This window comes from Pinus tabuliformis, chromosome 1_1 (assembly GCF_031772625.1).
Source record: "Pinus tabuliformis cultivar Carrire ecotype Pingquan chromosome 1_1, CPIR1, whole genome shotgun sequence".
In the NCBI taxonomy this organism is placed as follows: domain Eukaryota; kingdom Viridiplantae; phylum Streptophyta; class Pinopsida; order Pinales; family Pinaceae; genus Pinus; species Pinus tabuliformis.
Window position 1 is genome coordinate 368,706,748 of NC_142297.1, and position 20,690 is coordinate 368,727,437.

Sequence of the window (20,690 nt, forward strand, 5' to 3'; positions counted from 1 at the left end):
AATGGTAGAAGATGAGATAGTAGATGAAGGAACTATGTATATTGAGACCTAGGATTCTATCGAAAGATTTTGAATAGAAGCATGCTCAGAAACATTAGAAAGGATTGCCTATGAGGAACTCAAGGATGATGACATGTAAAGGATATGGCCTGTGGTGTCCATCATCTCGACATCTAAGGAAGGGATCACGATGGTGGGACCAGATTCCCCCTATTCTGGTTTGCTATTGGTAAAAAAATCTAGAGGAAGAGGAGAAGGAGATCCATTATGAGTGATCTCATATTCACGAAGTGCCTTAAGGAAATCACAAAATTCGTTGAGATGAGGGAAAAAATGGGATTAGTCACCATGATGATCACACAGGGCACAAGGGTGATTTTTGGGTAATGTTCTGAGTTTATTGGGTGGACCCGATAAGTTAACATGGAATTTTGAGATATTTGACTCAGAGAATGTTTCATGAACCAAAGGTTTGAGATGAGGAACCTTAGGACAATTATTGGTTGCGTGCCCCACAACTTTACACAAAGCACACAGAGGTGATGACTTTGGGGCCTTGGGGACTGGAGGAGGTTGGGGAGCCTTGTCCTTAGGTTCTTTCCTTTTAGCTTTTCCCCCTGTTGAGATGCTTTCGCAACAGGAGTGGGTTTCTCTTGAGGTTGTGATGGAACTAATGTAGTGGTAGGGGCCATAGAGACCAGTTGAACCAGGGTCAGAGCACGATAAGGTCTTAGCTGACGATGAAGAATGCTTGCAGGGGGATCAATGTACCATATGGGGATCCCTAAAGTCATGTTAGGAAGGACCAACGAAGCAATGACAGGGACATAAAATATTGCAGGAGGGCGAAATAAGAATGGTATCTGAACTGCAAGGTAATGTCCCGGCGGAACAACTCTTGGATGGTTGAGACCTAGAGGAACAGTTGCTGGGGGAAGAGAGGAGAGGCACCCACAAATGGAGGAGGTCCTATGGGGTGGATATGGATGGCTCGGCTAGAATGGTAACCACATGGTGCGGAGGAGCTCGTTGTGGATCGAATGTACTAGACTGCTTGAGGACAACCTGTGACGCTGGAAGATTTAGGCTCTAAGATGAGAGGGGGAGGACCAGGGAAATAACCCAACAATGAGAAATCTTTATAGACTCTTGGTGAAACACTAGTGAGAGGAGTTGAAGACTTCTTACTCAACATTGATGAGATAATGGACTCATGGTATGTCACAGATTTCGGCTCGTAGTAAGTCAACCGATCTATGGTAACGATCTTCCCTTCATGGGGGAAGCACATCATGTAGAAAGTCGTAGATGCGATAGCTGACATGGCATATGTGTAACTACAACCAAAGAGAATGTTGTAATCTAAAGGGGCATCAATAACCTCAATATCTACATGGACAGTCTTGCTCGCAAGGGTCACTGGATAGTTGTGGTACATGCTAAGAGGCTAGGAGGAGTGTTTGTCTGAAGCATGCAAAGTGATGGTGGAGGGGGACAACTCAGGTGACTAAAGTTTTTTCCAAATGGTAGCGAACATCGCATAGGTGGATGCACCATCATCAGTAATGCATCAGGAGATGATGACATTACGGACTTGGACTAGTACCTAGAAAGCAACGGAGCAAGGCAATGGGGGATTTTTTGATGTATCAACTAGGACAATAATCAAACAACCATCAGAAGGACATACTACGCCCAAAGAAGTTATTAGAGCTTTCTTTTGAGATGGGCATGAATGGAGTACATCTAGCTTTGACATGGCGGCAGGTGATTGTGCCAAGTCATTTACTATACTATATGTATGGGCATCTTGGTTAGAAGCCGTGTTATGGCATAATGGTACCTTTGGTATCTTGTGAATTGCCTCAGCTTTAGGTTGGGGGATCTGTAATGGAACATTTGATGTCGTAATAGGCTTAGTAGAAGCTTTGGTTTTGGACTTAGTGGCAAACGAAGTTGATGGCTTATCCTATTTATGCTGTCGAGTTTGCAAGTTGATATCGGAGGGATTAACCTCGTCAGACCTCATCATGAGCATATGGTAGTCACTGGGACCAGAAGGTTGGGGAGGGTGGGCTGCTTGACCTGGGTGAGGTTGAGAAGAAACAAATCCTTGTTGAGGGAAAGGATTTGTAAGCACTGTCGGTTGAGATGGTGTAGGATTTTGAGGCAATTGTTGGCCTCCAGAACCTCCTTGAGCTTCCCACATTTGGCGCATCTGGGTAAGATAGGACACTCATGTGTATAATGGCCATGTACACCACAACATGCACAAGGCTTGTTCGTACGAATAGCCTTGTTTTTATTGGGTTGGCTTCCCTATTATTGCTTGTTGGTGTTAGGCTGGTTGCCCTAGGATTCACTAGGTTGATTACCTTGATTACCTTGGTTACCCTTGTTACCAAATTACCCTTCCCCTTATTATTTTTCTTCAAATTTTGCGGTTTGGTTGGACTCTACTATGCAAACACCTGACCCTAAGGGGGCAGTAGCTGTGGGGGCTGAGGATGCATGGGAGGCTGCGATATTAATGCTTGAGGGGTCGGAAATGGTTTGGTAGATAGGGTGGGGCCCTGAAAACATGTTGCTAGCAGGAGGGGCATAAGTGTTGGAGGAACCGGTGACCCCCTGTGGATGGCCATAACTTTGTTAAGTATATGGGGAAGGATGTGAAAGGGTTCCAAAAATATCGTTGGCAATGTGAGATTCCCTCGGTGCATTAGAATATCCAAGATGGGGAAGGTTTGGAATGATGGTATAGACAGAACCAGATTGCACATAAATTAGGTCATATCTTAGAGCGGTTTGGAGAGCCTTTTCCTCAGTTTGACAAAAATGGGACGTGGCATCTTTTCCAATGGGTGCTAAAAGGCTCCTGAGAAACCAATCTAGATAGACACGGTCTTTGAACTGCGGGGCACGACATGTACTCCTCCTTCTATGTTACTCTTGAACATGGTCGGAAACATAAGTGGAAGAGGACTGATGAAATGAGGTCAATATATTTTTACCAGTGTCGTATTGGAGAGGTAGCTAGAGATATGAGAGGAACAATTTAACAAGTGTCACGAAAATGGAATGAAATGTGGCGGGCTAGTCTACATACCATTTTGTAGCGTCTCTAGTGAGCGTGCATTGGAATAGCTGAAAACCAATGAAGTCATTGGTAATGGAGTTGTATGAACACCACATGTGGAAGGAGCGAACATGATCGGTAGGATCCTCTCCAGAATTACCCTCGAACTTTGGGATATTTGAGGGAAGCTTAGTCGACATAGCATGCCAAGCAGCATTGTGGTGTATTGGGTCATTTATCAACTGGTTAAAATCCAAGAGACTTGAGGCATCCATAAAAGGGACTATGGGAGTTTTCTGAACAGTTCATGAGAGTGCTCCTCTAGATGTGATCAGTAAGGTAGAACTGGAGCCAACACCAAGTTGGGTTGCTACACCAGCTGTGGGTCCAAACATGGTGACAATATGTGGTGAAGGAGGCTCAAAATTAGATGAACCACGAGAAGATTTGGTATGGGGACTCAAAGAGCTATGAACTCGAACCCATTACGGAGGAGTAATATGCCTGAGTGGAAAATAGGATGAAGCTATTAGAGTATCTGTGACAAACGCCTTGGTGGCACAATGGTGGTAATACACATGTGACATGAAAATGGTGAAGGGAGATCAACAATATGACTTTGTCTCGATGAGGGGAGATAAATTTATTATGTTCAGTCTTGGCTTGGGGGTGCAAACCAACTGCCCTTCGCTTAAGGTGTGCTTGTGTGTGCAAGTGTATTTATTGATTAAGCCCAGATCATATTTGTAAAAAATAAAAAATATTGTTGAAAATAAACTAAAATTAACAATAGTAAATGAACAACAAAACCATTAACTAAACCCAACCCAAATTGAATTTGCAAACACTGTGTTGGTTGGCGGTGAAATCTACTGAAAACACACTAAAAATTTCAAGGGATCTAAGTGTTGGTGTGACTGGGATGAAATGACACTAGGCTACTGGAAAGTGGTGCAACAACAAAAAAAAACCAGAGAGGAAGATAGCTACAAAGAGATATGTAGATGGGTGTAAATCCTAGGGCAACTAATGGGACCCTAAGGCCAATGACCAAACAAGTTTTAATATGAAACCATGGATGGAAACAACCTATCTTTGGAGGTGTGAAAGAAAAGGGTACAGATCTGGAAAATATGGTTGAAAGTGCTGGAGAAACTCAAACTTCTTAGTCAGCTAAACTCCTCCTATAAAGGTGGAAGCGTACTAGAAGCCCTAAGGGGATAAATTCAACTTTGACGAGTAAATTAGAGCAGATCAAGGGCTAAGCAGGATGGGATAGAGGTCAAACAACCCAACACATAGCTCTCGACAAAACCTAGAAACAGATCTGACTAAACCATGTTTATAGTTTTGAAAAGTTTGATTGGTTTTAGCATTTGACAAGGGGTTTGTCAAATTTTGGAGTTTGACCATAGAAAGGAGATTTTGCGTTAAAAAAAAAAGAAAAGGGAATAGGAAAGGAAGGAGGTGGTACAATCATCTTACTATTACCAATCAAGTTTGTATTTACCTTATCTTGGGGCGAAATCCATTGAAGAATTAGTGTATTCATGCTTTGGTATGAGGAGAGATGGGACTTTCCCTAGAAAACACTCATAAAATTTTGAACAAAATTCTAGATAAAATAAAAGAAGCATGGGGAATTTTCTTAGCAATACCACTTTATAATAGAATAGCAAGTCTTTCTCAAAAATGGTCTATGCCATTATGCAACAAAATGCCCATGGGAAGTGAAGGAAGGACAAGGAAGAGGAGTAAAATTCTTCGCACATGGATCTTAATTGCAACGAGCAAAGTCAATCATAGACCTTCAGAAATTGGAGGAATTAGACACATGGCTCTTAGAGGTGGGGTAACCAGAATGGAGGAAACTTAGTTGGAATCTCAGGCCATCTATGCTTACATTAATACAACCCAAACTCTCGGAGCATCCTTGTGAAGAGGTCAAGCTCACAATTGCTTCTTGTATCAGCAAGATCATAGCTTTAACATCCCAAGTATTGTCTTACAATAATTATCTTATCAGGGAGATATTGTAGTTGATCGTGGAAGGCCTTAAAGGGTTGAATAACATCATGCTTTCTACCTTTTAGAACCGATGTAGAAATTTTAACAATCATGGCAGAATTCAACTTTTGCACATTCATACTGAATTTGGAATATGATGATTTGATCTTTTAGTTGCTCCATAACTTTTACACCAGTATTACATAATCTCATTCAGACCATGTCAAAACAAGCATACAAAATATTTTGTCTCTATTATTAGAAGGTCATGCTGACATATCCAAGATACTAAGATGTAAATTGTTGACCATTTGGAGGAAGGAACACAGGGATGCTATGATCTAGTCGAGAGGTTTGTCAAGAAAAACATAAAATTACTCAAATGGGTGCTCGCTACGAAGGAGTTGATAAGGATTGATGGAGGAAGCAAGAACAAAATATGCATCAATACTGAACTAAGGATGAGAGGACTATGCTTTATATGTAAGGGACCTTGGGCCCTTAACCATTCATGTCCAGGTGATAAGAGGAAACAAGGGTAGATCATGAAGATTCATCCATAGTTGGCTTCACCGGTTTTTAGAAGAGAACCTATGAAGGATCCAAGTAGTCAAGTACAAATAGTGAGCAACAACACCATGTTTTTCAGAGAAACTTATAGGACAAGTCGATGATAATCAATTAACTTGACAATTACTAAAGCAAGAAAGGAAGGAGGGAATTCCTCTTGATGATGAGGTAGTTGAGTCTATAGATATCTAAGATAACATCCATAAAGAGTATGGACAATCAGCTATAGATAACAATCCACCAATACATCCATTTTTGACAATCAAAGAGGCTGCACAACTTATCCCCACATTTGAAAAAGACTAGGAAGAAGACATTCTAGGAGAACCAAATGAGAAGGAAATAATAATAAACTGACATGATGAGCATGATCATGTAGGGTATCATGACAAATATAGTATGCAAGATAAGCCATTTCTGGAGGGTCAAACAAAGGTTCAAGTTAAAGTTGTGGTCATGGGGCATCTGGTGCAGTCAAATATAGAGACATTCTGCAGGGCACAAGAATTTCTAGTAGACGACTTTTGGGAAAGGATCATGCATTTCAAGACAGATCTTACGATTTTGAAGTAGAGAGTTGGGGCAGCCTGAGACACTTTCTTATAGGAGAATAGAAAATTTGAGAACCTCATAGGGGTATGTTTTGAATCAATGACCTAGTTGTCTAGTGTTGAGGAATGACTCAAGTCCCTCATAAGGTAGGAAGAGGAGTACATTTGGGAGTTATAGAGTAGTCCTCTACAAGAGTACATAGATAAGGCTTGCAGCTATACCAACCTGCCATTATACATTGAGGATAGCAAGGAACATTTATACAAATGGATCATGATGGGTGATCGGGTGGAGCAACATGAGTTGAGCATTAGGCAACATCAGCATGGTAGATTTATTCCATTTGCAGGGATTCGTGCATTATATACTTCCCACGAGATGGATTTACAAGAGATTATGAGTTGGAACTCTATTAACGGGATACTCTTAGCCAAGGGCATATTGCAACTTGGGTCCTCAAGCACAAGCAATGATGGAGGGCTGAGGTGGTGTTATAACCAGCATGTCCTAGGACTTAGGTGGCATTGGAATCTACAAGAATCCATTGGGGGAAGTATTGACCAAAGGATTGTTTTGGATTCAGGTATCGAACGATCCATTCATGATCATTTAGAATGGAGGCATGGAATAACACATTGGGTTGTATGGGATCTCAATATCAATATAAAAATGCTTCTTTTGTGGATAGAAGTGGATTACCTAAGGGCAAACAATCTTTGGGTGGGAGGATTTGTAATATGTATATATTTGGATATGGTCAAAGTGGATGGAATCTTCCCATGGTATTTAATGTGGCAGTTTCCCATGGTATTTGCCTTTCTTTTTCGAGGGAAAACAATAAAATAAAGTCTCTAAAGAGTCAATCAAGCCTATAAAAGGGGATAGGAGAGTTATTTATCTATTTGGCTTTTGTTGTGAACTTGGCAAGGCTAGTTCTAGTTGATCCTAGGTATGAAAACCCATGGGAGTAATTTGTTTAGTGGATGCATCTAGGATCTACGATTGTGCTTCAATATATTTAATTTCTTTGTTGATAGGCAGCCATACATGCCAAGGCACGGGCTTTAGTAGGTCTTGTGTGGGCATGTAATTTTGTTTCTATTTATTTACGTAAAGAAGAAGCTGCATTCTTAGATCTTTATTGTGTTAGGTGTTTTTAGTGCAAGAATTTCATTAGAACACCTACAGTGTACCATATCTAATTAAAATTTTAATGTTGGGATATTACAAGATTCAATCATGCAATATTTGCATGTTAGTGGAGCGCTATAAGCCAAGTAGACTTTCTTCATGGCTTTTCTAATATTTTGACAAAATTATCACCATTCAACAATGAGGTTAACATCCATTGCAATTTATTCTTTTTAAATGAAATAGTCAATGAACACTACTTCTATAATTAAGGATAATTTGTATAAGTTCAAGATATAGATCCAAATATGCATATACCAAATAAGTGGATAACATGCATGCATATAAGCGTAATAGTTATATTTCTCATAATGCGTTTTTAATGGGGGATTAGCCAAAAAATATATTCCATTATTCCCAACATAGCTTCATATACAATATCCTAGTACGAAAGAAATAACCAAAATTGTTTCTCTAGAAGGCTTTGAGAAGATGGCAACTTCGAAAGGAAAGACAATTTCAAGAGGAGCGACTAATTTTAGGAGGTAATGAGACAATAGGTGTTTTACTTAAATTATTATTAGAGTTTTAAATATTGTGACAAGGGATTTTCATTGTTTTTAAGTATTTTTAGAAAGTATTGACATCTTGAAAATAAAAATAGAGATGTAGTTAGAGTAAAAATAATTGGGAAACAATCATGAGACATCATGGATTACTGAGGAGGACATCATAGCTTGCTTAGAAAGATTTTTGAGTTTACCACACTGATAAATAAATTCTAAAAAATTGTATTTTGGACAATAGCTTGGCATGGCCACAATAAGTGGTGTCTAAGAGGAGTTATGGCCACAATGCATGGGTGTCTAAGAAGAATAACTCCTCTGAAATAGTATAGTGAGTAGTTGTCTCTTTAAAAGTCTATGTACATTATTTTTAATGCGAGGACGATAGCTTGGCAAGGCCACAATAAGTGGGTGTCTAAGAGGAGTTATGGCCACAATACATGGGTGTCTAAGAAGAATAACTCCCCTGAAATAGTACAGTGACAAGTTGTCTCTTTAAAAGTCTATGTACATTATTTTTAATGCGAGGACAATAGCTTGGGAAGGTCACAATAAGTATGAATCCTATATAAATGATAAAGACTCCCCATTGAGATATATTGAATCTTATTTTGTAATCGAGCTCTTTTCTGTTGGAGGTTTCCCCCTTGAAGAGGCAAGTGAACACTACTTTCATCTCTTAATAACAAAATACTTGTTGTTTTTCTCATTTAGTTCTACGTTCTAGGTTGTATTTCTTTGCATATTTGGTATTCTGGAATTTCTCGCAGGTCAAGAGCATAACAATTTATGAGCGGTACATGGAGTCTTTTCTGATGGTTTTTAAAACTACCATTCTCCTTCAGCATACCACGTGTGGTTCAACAAGTGCAAGGTTATGTTATGATTGTGACACCTTGTTAATCTTTGAAATATCTTGCAACCTTTTCTTTGCAAAGTATACATGAATTTTATCATCCCATCACATTTGTCTTTTTATAATCCTTGGATTTACTTCCAACATGTGAATAGATTATATTGAGACTTGTATATTGAAGATGCCAACTATTGACATGATTTTAATGGTGTCTTGTGCTAATAATTACAAATCATGGATAAGCTTACATAACACAATGCCTTAATTTGTGGATGAGATCATCAAGGCTACTTTTATTCATGAAATTTTAAAAATAACTACAATACTTACAATCTCAAACTCCTTCCTAAAAAACAAAATTGTAGCAGTCAAAGGGAGGGCTTTATGAAACCTCTTTTCAACTTGAAACAAAATATAAGGAGGCAGGCCATAGGTTCTCCACTACCCCAACTTATGTTCAAATGAATGGTTTATAAAGTAGTATGAGAGATTCATCACAACTGATTTGAGGGGTGAACCCTCCAATTTTGAACTCAATTGTTTTTCCTTAAAAATATCTTCAATAGCCACCAAATATCTATAATAGTAATCTTATTATGAATCGAGCTAATATTATTACATGAAAACACTTGATACTAGATAAAACTATATACATTTTTAATAACATTAACCACCAAAAATACATTTCTAAAAGAATAATAAATAAAGTGATTCTATTAAAATAAATTCTCAAAAAAAAAAAAAAAAAACATTTATTAACAAGACTACCAAAACCAAAATATCTTGCATAGACAAACATATTATTATCTTACATAAAAAGACCTTATTATTAGTAATAATTAAAAAATATACCACACATACACTAGATTTTCCTTCGGAAGTATAGAGTTACATGTGATACCTAAATTCAATGCAAGATTACCTTATTATTAATAATAATTAAAAAGTATACCACATAGACCAGATTTTCATATAACCATACTAGATTTTCCTTCGGAGGTATAAAGCCACATGTGATACCTAAATTCACATGGTAAAAGTCCACAAAAAAAAAAAAAAGTTTTCTTACAAGACTATGCTAAGGGGTCACTGAGTCCCATGATAAAATAAAAAAATCACATTTATGATTAAACACTTCAATCTCAAAAAGAATAACTTGTCTGCTCAACGGGGCGTCCACAATATGTCATCCTCGTGACGCTGGTCTTTGCATGATTGATGATGTCATTCATGTAAATTTAATACATGAAAACTTCAAAACTTGACCCTGGTTGGGAGTGTAGATGGTTTTCAAATATGAGTTTGGAGTTCGCCTACTTCTATATAAGGCAAGCTATGGTTTTATATTTCTAATCTGTGAGATATCATTGATTTGCTCATATTCTATGTCCATGTTAAGCATTGATTCACAGTAACTTATCAATGTCCACGTTATGTATTGTTGAACTGAAGCTATTTTTTTTTGCAGAAGTGGGAATCTTGTTGCCTTCGAAGACGTTCAAGTTTCAATATCCGTAAGCCAACAAAATGAACAATTTGGTACAAGCAGGGCATAACGTCAGCGGTGATAACAACAAGGTTGACCGAAACAGCAGCAAGATCAGCGAAAAAAGCAGCAAGATCGATGACAATCCTGTCGTCAGCAACAATAACAACACCAAGAAAAACAACACCATGAATAACAACAACAAAGGTGGCGGCAACAACAACCTGATAAATTTGTAGAGCAACTTATGACACCAGGTAATGGCAACTTAACTAGAGAAACTTATACTAAGTGGCTTTTTATTTCCTCTCTAAAATTTATGCACTATATGCACAAATATGTCATTGTTAATAATTTTGGCATTAAATATGTCATGAATTTCCTTAGGGTTAATTACATTGTTATTGCATGGCAAGTATGGGAAAGAATAAATGCAGTCGAAGATTATTTGTTTATCTAAGACTGACTATGTGTTGATATATACTTAGTTTAGATCCAAATAGTCTACTTATAAGGCATTCCCATATCAATTCAAGGTTTTGGTTAAGTACATTATTATTGCATGCCGGGTATGGGAAAGAATAAATGCAGTCTAAGATTATCTGTTTATCTAAAACTAACTATGTGTTGATATATAGTTAGTTTAGAGCCAGATACTCTATTTACTTATAAATAGAAGAAGATGGATGTTGGGATATTCTAATTCTGATTTATGTATGAGAAAAACCTACCTGCCTGGTTACTTTGTTTTAATGATTTTATGGTTGGGTTGTGATATCTCCTAATAAGTAGTTAATTGAATAATTAATTAAATAAACAAATTAAATAAAAACTTATCAATCAAAATTAAATTTAATGTATATATTTATTTAAATGTATCTAATTAAATTTAAGTGTACTTATTGTTACATACTTATAGATATTTATGTGATATCTTGTTTCATATTTCTTCAGTGCAGTACATGTAGTTAAATATTTCTTCAGTGTAGTATATGCACAAATATGTCATGGTTAATGATTTCGCTCTCTTTTTTGTCTACACAAAGGCATCATCGATTTCTTTTCTTTTGGTTTTGGTTAAGTACATTATTATTGCATGGCAGGTATGGGAAAGAATAAATGCAGTGCAATATTATCAGTTTATCTAGCTAGGACTCACTATGTGTTGATATACAGTTAGTTTACACTACTTCATAATGGAGGGTTTTAAGACAATATTTGAGACAATTTTTGGGTAAATTGTCTTAACTTAAGACAAAAAAAATTATGTATTGTCTTAAATATTGTCTTTAAACTGGTGCCTCAAAAATTATTGTCTTAAAGATTATTGTCTCAAAAAATAGTGTCTTCAATATTATTGCCTTGAAAAATATTGTGTTAAAGTATATTGTTTTAAAGATTATTGTCTTAAAAAATATTGTCTCTATAAATGGAGTATATCACACAACCATTATTGTCTCTTAGGAGACAATTTCATTTTTGTCTCACTGGAGACAATTTAATTTTTGTCTCTCTAAAGACAACACTTGGATTAGAGACAATATGTCTTGAATACTAGCTATTGTCTCTCTAGAGACGATAAATTTTTTATTTAAAGATCACTTTCGTCTCTTTAGAGGCAATATAAAACAATGAATCCAAAAATATCTCACCATTGAAATAAATCGATATAAAAAATATTTAATTAAAAATGAACTACAAAATCATTGATTAATTCATGTAACCTCCTAAAGAAGATGCTTTCCATTGAGCTAGCACACTTTAAAAAATTATGTGAAGAGTTATGCCAATCTGATAATCATTGATTTTAAATTAAAGAAAAAAGCCAAAAGATAAAAATTAAAAACTACAAACAAACCCAAACACCAAACCAAGTGAAGAGTTATGGCAATCCTTAAAATTACATTTATAGTCGTTGATTTTAAATTAAAGAAAAAACATAAAAATTAAAAACTACGAACAAACCCAAAGAGGTTGTGGAAGCTCTGAAATTTGTGACCAAGGCAGTGGTGTCTTTGCACACCCTTTTGTTTATGCACAGGGATCTCAGGTGGGATAACGTGATGAAGAACATTGAATCAGATGAGTGGCTTACAATAGATTTTGAGGATGCCATTGGTGCACCTCAAATTTACCCTCATAATCTTAGTGGCTTGAACCATGCTTCTGAGATGTCTAGGGGTGTTCATGGGGTTAAGGTTGATGTGTGGAGTACTGGACACCTTATTAGGACAAGTGGACTGAATGTGTCTGAGCTGTTGAGGAATTTATAGAATACATGCTTGGAACAAGACCCAAAACAGAGGCCTTCTGCTGTAGATTGATATCTTCACCTTCTTCAGTTGCAGTATTCCATGCCTAATTACTAAGATTAGACATTGCCAACCATGGTCAATTCTCAGTCCTATGTATCCCATTATTGCTATTCATAGAATCCATAATCACATGATTATTAAATGTTGTATTATCAGAAAATTTGATATATCTAATGAACAACTTGTTTCAGATTGTACACAAGGAAGACACCCCTTCCTAGAATGCCATTAGTTCACAACGGCGATCTCATGTAAACAGGCTGCAATGTTCATAACATTAAGTTGCGTATCATAGCCTTGACACTTGATTCTAATGGAAATAAGAATATTTCCATGTTGTTCCCTGATAAGGGGATTTTTAAAAATGGGTGTTCTAACTTGTAGCTTGGCTATAATTCAATTTTTAATTCGATGAACTGCATACTTATTTTGTTAATAGAAATGATGTGTTTCACAGTTTGGTGTATGCCATGCTAGAGAAATTGAAACAACAGCTCTCTCCCTTTTTTTCATTCAAATAAACTATATATAAATAAAGCTTTATTTTTTTATGGTTTATGGTGAAGGGAAGATGATATTTAATGCTCAGCGTATCAAACAATATTGAATGTTAGAGACCCTGTAGTCCAAGGCAAAGCGCAAAGAAGGGCAGATGATATTTAATGTTCACCGTATCAAACAATAATGAATGTTAAAGACCCTATAGTGAAAGGCAAAGCACAAAAAATAATTGAGGACTCAATTGTCCATAATACCCAAGTGCAATTTACCCATGTAGAAGGCCCCACATAGTTGGACATCATATAATAACTAAAAAAAATAATAACCTGAATGACTTGAATACAAACATCCCATGTAAGACTAGTGATAGAACAAACCAGAGTGCACCAAGACATTTTCAATTTATTTGGAGACTGATTTCTGCAGTCGCATGAAAGAAACAAAGTTTTACAGTTGGCCCCCATTTCTAACATTCAACATAACTGGAGATGAATAGCCGAAAGACAACAGCTCAATGCACCCTTTAAAATTTTCACTTTGTTTTCCATTTTTCCCCATTATATCATATAGACATGTTATGCTCAATTGAAAAAATGATTCATCATCACCGCCACAACAAAATCTCACTGTTTCAATCGACTCCAAACTTATTTCATCAACTACATAGGTTTACACACATATGCATCTTATGATAGAAGAGAAAAAGGCTCTGCTAGGTACTGGAAACTTTAGATTCAATCTTAGAGAGAAAAAGTAGAAGGAAAAAATAAAATATAGAGCTGCAACATCGCTATATAAGTGGGGAAAGGGAAAACAAAAGTGATACAATGAATCTGGTTCTTCCTCAATTGAATGAAACTATGAAATTACAAATATGTAATGTAGGAATACTCTGATTCTCATCTAGAATCCAACTTAAACTCTATCCACTAATTCCTCCAAGAAAGATTTCCAGCAACTAATAAAAAGACGAATGTAAGAATAAGCCAACTGTCAACAACCGTATAGGCAAGGCAGGCCTACCCTTCCTTAAGGGTAGGTACCAAATAGAATTGCGAGCTTTTGCCATTAAGTCCAGCAACATTGTTATATCATTTGGGGGCAATGACTAGGCCGAGAGTATCCCAGGTGACCAGGCCACTATGACCTTATCATAAATGTGCAGACTGTAATTGATACCAAAAGGGATTTAGGAGTGCGACATACTACATTGGGAGAGCCTCAGGTCACCAGGTCAATATGAACCTGATCGTAAACAGGCAGACTATAACTGATCAAGAATTGTTGCATTAAATATTACATTTGTTGGACCCCGAGCTTTACCAACTCACACCCAAACAATAAATGGATATGGTGAAAAAACTGAAATAGCTAATTTGAGGATGTTCTAGTTTCAATTTTTCCTTGAAATAATTTGACCGACACTATTGGAAAAACAATATATGTAAACCAATCAAAATGCCCATATCCAAAAGACTGAAAGAATATGAAGATGAAGTGTGGGTTTACTGAAAAACCACTCTTTTCCTCAAACCCACTCTTAAGGGCTATAACAAATCATTCTCAAGCAGTGCATGAACAAGCAAAAATTCAATCAATCCACAGATGCACCAATCAATCAAAAAAATAATAGATAGAGAAAGGAATGGGAAAAATGTTTCAAAAAAAGAAAAGAAAAAACCAATTTAAAAATAAATAAATAAACTAAAATAACCCCAAAAGCAGTTTTCAGAGTGCATGAGAACTTAACATCTCAAACCCATCCTGGATTTCCTGCAACTTTTCAATGGAGTGAACAAGCTCACCATCTATGTGCTCTTCCTCTTCCCCTTTTGATCTCTTGGACTTGTCCATCCTGCCCAGTCCTTCTGACCCAAAAGTCCTAAAAATCCAACAGACACGAAGGTGCGGGCAGAGTGGCGGAAAGGGAATGGTCCTAGCATTCATTATTACCTCGAGAAACATTGTACAGTCCATCTTGCCATCCTCAATGAAGAAAACTTCCAAAGCTTAAAATTTAGATCCTATCATTCATTATTACATCCAGAAATTTTGCATGCTCCATCCTACCATCCTCAGTGAGGAAAACTTCAAATGAAATATTATCATTAAAATACCAAACAAGTTGTTGATTATTTTTTACTTCCACCTACAAAAGAGCATTTGCCAGTCCAGGAGATATGTTTTGAAATAGTACCATTGGTAGCAGTGTGTGTGCTAAGATATCAGGCTGCAATGGTGGCACCTAATTTACCAGGAATGAAACTTAGGAAAGGGACTCAAAATAGATGTGCATCTACATCCTATTAAACTAGCAATATTTACAGTAAATAGAACTAATATCTCAACTATTTTCATATTTTATGAACTATACCTGTAGAGGTCTAGCAACTGCAAGACCAAAAGAGTTATTCTAAAGATTCAAGCTGTAAAAAATTTGACCATCACGCCATATAAGTTTCCCATTGATCTGAAGGCCTTGACTTATTGATGTTGCAAGTAAAACATGGAATGGAGGCCTGCACAAAGCATTAACCAAATATCAGAAGTTGCTTTAATAAGGTTGACACTTATCATAGTAAATACAATTCACATCTAACAACAATAAAGTCATTTTTTCCATTTGTTATTTACAAAATGAAATGGAATTGACTATCTAATACCCACACAGAGCCTACTACTCACTAATCTATAGGGACAAGTGCATTGCCCAAACCTATCAAATAACCAAGAAGATCTAGATTTGAGTTGGTGCTATGGGTACTGCTTTTGATTGAACATTTGGACATTTGGCATGTGAAACATTGATTTCTATCTCAGTGGCTGGTAATTCTTCATATCGAAGGTAACAATTTACTTGCCAGTTTGGAGGTAACAAGGTACAAGGTACATATGGAAAGACATATGGGAGGTAACCTGTACAAGCATAAAAAGTGCTTAGAAGAATATATGTGTGCTCTGATTTCTCAGCAACATCAAGGAAAGACTTAATTACAAAAATAAATTCTTTAATGATCTCTGTACCTATTACTTACCACTTCAGATAGAAGTGTTGAGCATGACAACTGCCAAAAAAAATATTATTATTATACATATTGGAAGAAAACTCCTTGAACTAAGCATAAAATATAATACTTATACTAGAGAAACCTATACAAATGCAAACATCTCAAACAGTGACAGATGAACTTAAGCCTTTTCACTGAAATAACTTACCACTTCTCTGGTATCCATTTTAGAATCCAAACTAAATCCCAAAACTTAGAAGACTAGCCATTCTTGAACTTCTTTCCTTTTCATTCTCCAGCTCAAAATGTTGAGCCCCATGCTTGTGATCATAGGGCATAATAGAAATGGCATTCAACAATCCAGATGATGCCATCAGCTGCAAATCCTTCTATGCTAAGTATTTATTGTAGCTTTTCTAGAGGATATAAAGCTTGTACCATGCATAAGCATGATACAAATGACTTTCTAATATCTAAAATATCTTTGCTAACTTTGAGTAGTAGATTGTCGTAATTTGAGGTTTAGGAATAATCTTGACCATACACAAGGCCATGAATATCTTCTATAGAGTGAACAGCTTCCTACATATCATATGCCATTTGTCATAAGAAATAGTACAAGGCAAAATTATATTAAAAATAAAAATAATTTAGCTCACAGATTTTATAGTAGGTTCGTGAAATTTCGTTCAACCCAAAGCTTCCTCTGCAATAGGGTATTCTCCAATAATTAATTCCTACATGATCAAACTATATCAACACTCCCATCTAGACAAATATAATCCTATCTCTAATTCAATAGATAACATTTTATATTTTTGGCCCCCATTCGATAGTGATACCTTCTTAAAGGTGTGCCAAAAATCTACTCAACATGACATTATAACTATTTACATCATGGGCAATATGGGTAAACTCCCAACCAAAGATAAATAGTTTCTAGAATATGATTTTTCTACACATTTCCCTCATCTCGTTTCACATTTCCCTTATCCCATTTCACAATGGCAGCCAACAATCCAGATGATGCCATCAGCTACAAATCCTTCTATGCTAAGTATTTATTGTAGCCTTTTTGGAGTATATAGAGCTTGTACCATGCATAATCATGATACAAATGACTTTCTAATATCCAAAATATCTTTGTTAACTTTGAATAGGAGATTGTCGTCATTTGAGGTTTAGGAATCTTCTTGACCATACACAAGGCTATGAATATCTTCTATAGAGTGAAAAGCTTCCTACATATCATATGCCATCTGTCATAACAAATCGTATAAGGCAAAAATATATTGAAAATAAAAAATTTAGCTCACATATACTATAGTAGGTTCATCAAATTTCATTCAACCGAAAGCTTCCTATGCAATAGGGCATTCTCCAATAATTAATTCCCACAAGCTCAAACTATATCAACATTCCCATCTAGATAAATATAATCCTATATCTAATTCAATGGATAACATTTTAGATTTCTAGCCCCCATTCAATAATGATACCTTCTTAAAGGTGTGCCAAAAATCTACTCAACATGACATTATAACTATTTACATCATGGGCAATATGGATAAACTCCCAACCAAAGATAAATGTGTTGTGTCTTTTTCCCATAAGCATTTATTAGCATACCCTTTTTAGTTGAGAGAAGATCCTTTGGATAGTGGGATACAATATTTAGTTCTTGTGAGGGCATCCAAAAATCACCCTTGGACAATTGACTGCTAGCATCTTTACAACAGTTTTTGCTCACTCACTTGATACTTGTCTCAGCGGAGTTCTCATTGAGGGTCTTTTGCCCAACTCTTTGCCTTAAGGGAAAAGTGTGTATACATTGTTGTATGTAATCTTGATCTTCCATATTATCAATACAAGAAGATACATATCCACCAGTTGAATATGCAATAAGTGTGAAATTAGATAGCTCAAACTGTTCACACTTTGTGTTTTCATCGAAGTTGGCTGATGTTGCATGCTCTTCATCAGAATTTTTCCATATTTGTCCATACTGTTGTATTTTCTTTTTCTACAGTACAACTTTCATCCACACTGCCCCTTGAATGCAATTTCTCCTCATTCATTTCTTCAACCTTATACTCATTATACATCATACTGGACGATCATTATTCTAGTACAGAACAACCTCCCAATATTATTGGTGATTAATTGTAGTTAATGGGCTCTCATTTAATGATTCCCAATACCAATGGAACAACATATAATATGAATCACTTAAGTAATGAATCTCAATTTAACAACATTATAATGTAATTACATTCTACCATAAATAGACATCAAGAATGCTTTGCCTTGTAGATTTCAGCACCCATGTAATTGATGGATTTATGGGAATGAAGGGAAATAGGAAATCCAACGATCTCCTACAATTATGTATGGCCTTGTCTTGTACCTACGGCCTCTTAGACAACCAAGATTGAGCTCAAAATCACCCCAGAAAATGAAAATAATGCTCAAGGGAGAGGGAAACGACTCTAGTAAGTAGAAATCCACCCAAGAATGCTTAATAACACTCCAGGTAAGGAGAGAGAAATTCTTAAGAGTTGTACAGAAACCAAATTAGTAGCTACTTGAGAAAATGCAACATCTCCAGAACTATGGCAGTTGATCTCTAACTCAACAAGAAAGTGGATTATGAGTAACTCAAAGCTGATGCATTTCATGGAGCATCAATCATTCAAGAGTTTATGAATGATGCTAATAGAAATTTAATGGACAGTTATTTATTTCAGCCATGAGCACAAAGACAGGGAGCACATATAATATAACTAAGGAGTAAGAATGATGATAACTCATACACCATAATCTTATTATATCTTAGGAACATATATTAGATGAGAGCCTAGCACATTGCCTTCATTATCAAAAGAGACATGTCCATGTGTAAATTAACCCTCACTCCATGTGAGACTATTGCAGCATAGATGCGATGGGAAAATGAAGGAATTTTTCATGGCAATTAAACACTGAATTGAGCTAGCTTCAGTGTTGTCAAATTAGGGCTATTGCATCTTGTCACGGGCAAAGATTACAAGACATTTCAACATTACAAAGGCAAGAATCTAGGCATAGTCACTCTTTGTTTAGTTAAGTCAAAGCTCATGGAGAATTATATCCAGGTGTTTTAGCCTATATTCAACCTCTTTTGGGTAGCAACCAAGAAAGTGAAAAAGCTCGAAGTCTGTAATCCAACGGGAGAAGAAAAAATGAGGATAAAAAGAAGTCTACAACACTTGAAGAAACTGAAGTCTGTGACTAAGCCTAATCTTAATCTAAAGCTATCTATTTGCAGCAGGATCTGAATATCTGTGGTAAGGAGTCAAGGGTTTTTTGTAGTAGCCGAAGATCAGTAATAGAAGGCAAAGAGTCTATAATTGGAAGTTAGTGTATTATAATAAGAGACTAAACCTGCAATAAGGACAAAAATTCAGAAGCTGATTCCGACTTTGACTAGGCAGAGACTCAACTATTGACCTTGACTTAAAGAGGAGGGCTGACTTGGAGGGACTCTTTGGTCTTGCGTTGGATATCTCATTTTGAATAAATTCAATAAGAGGACGATTGTTGGGTTTTCCCCTATTGAGAGGTTTTGCCCTGCCTTGAAAGCCTAAATCTTTGTGTATCATACTTCTTTGTGTTCTTGGAAGAACAATTTGTGTAATTACTTGATGAAAGAGAAATATTAACTAACAAAAAAAAAAAAAACTTATATAGGAGTTTACTTCCAACTATGAAGGAATACAATGAGGACATAAAATTTGTAAATCTTAAACTTGGCTAGGCCACTACACCTCCAAAAGCCTGACTCATTAAGCCATAAACTAGAAACCTTCCATGGAACTCCAAAAACAAATGAATTAGAATGAATTATCAACCAGAATTAAGGGCCTTTACACTTTACATTTGAAAATCTATTGCAGTATGAATATTGAGGTCACAACTATTCATTTATATTGCATTGTTGTAAGAAAGGATGGTCATATTTTATATATTTTGTCTAGTAAGGACTGCACTTCATCATTGCCAGTTCTAACCAAGGTTTCATGTTCCCATTGTAATGAACAACAGCTGCATTTCCAATCTCTGAATAGCCCATGCTAAACCTAGCACATTGCAAGACTTGTCCAAAGGATGGGTCAAGCCATAAAACGTTCAATCTAGGGGGTAGTGTTCCAAGCTTCCACAACACTCTATCCTCATTCTGACATACAATAAAAGAAAAACCCATTAATTTTTCTAGCTAATTCCTTCAGATTTACTTCGAATACTTTAAAGTAAGCATCACAGGGATTAACATAAATAAACCACACTACACACTTACTGTGTTTTTCCACTTGTGATATATTCCAGTTATATCTTGTTTCTCCCATTCTTTGAGATCAAATACATTCATCCCATACGCACAACCACAAGCATTAGGATCAAAGTGCCTGGCTATGTGTGGATTGGAAAAATTAAGGTATTTGTCAAACCAGCAAAAGCTTTCTCCACAAGCTTCCACTGAACCATTAATCCTTCCATGAAGATCTACTGACCACAAGGGCATCAAATCTTTCTCCACCACAATATCATCATCCAAGAAAAGGATCTTGTCCATTTTGGGATAA

The 20,690-nt window shown here is 36.2% G+C and overlaps 1 pseudogene; it reads right to left on the bottom strand.

The window, feature by feature from the left end:
• The window catches only part of LOC149213148 (polygalacturonate 4-alpha-galacturonosyltransferase-like), a 55,111-nt pseudogene extending 34,431 nt beyond the window's left edge, over window positions 1-20,680 (bottom strand).
• Window positions 20,681-20,690: the final 10 nt, after the last annotated feature.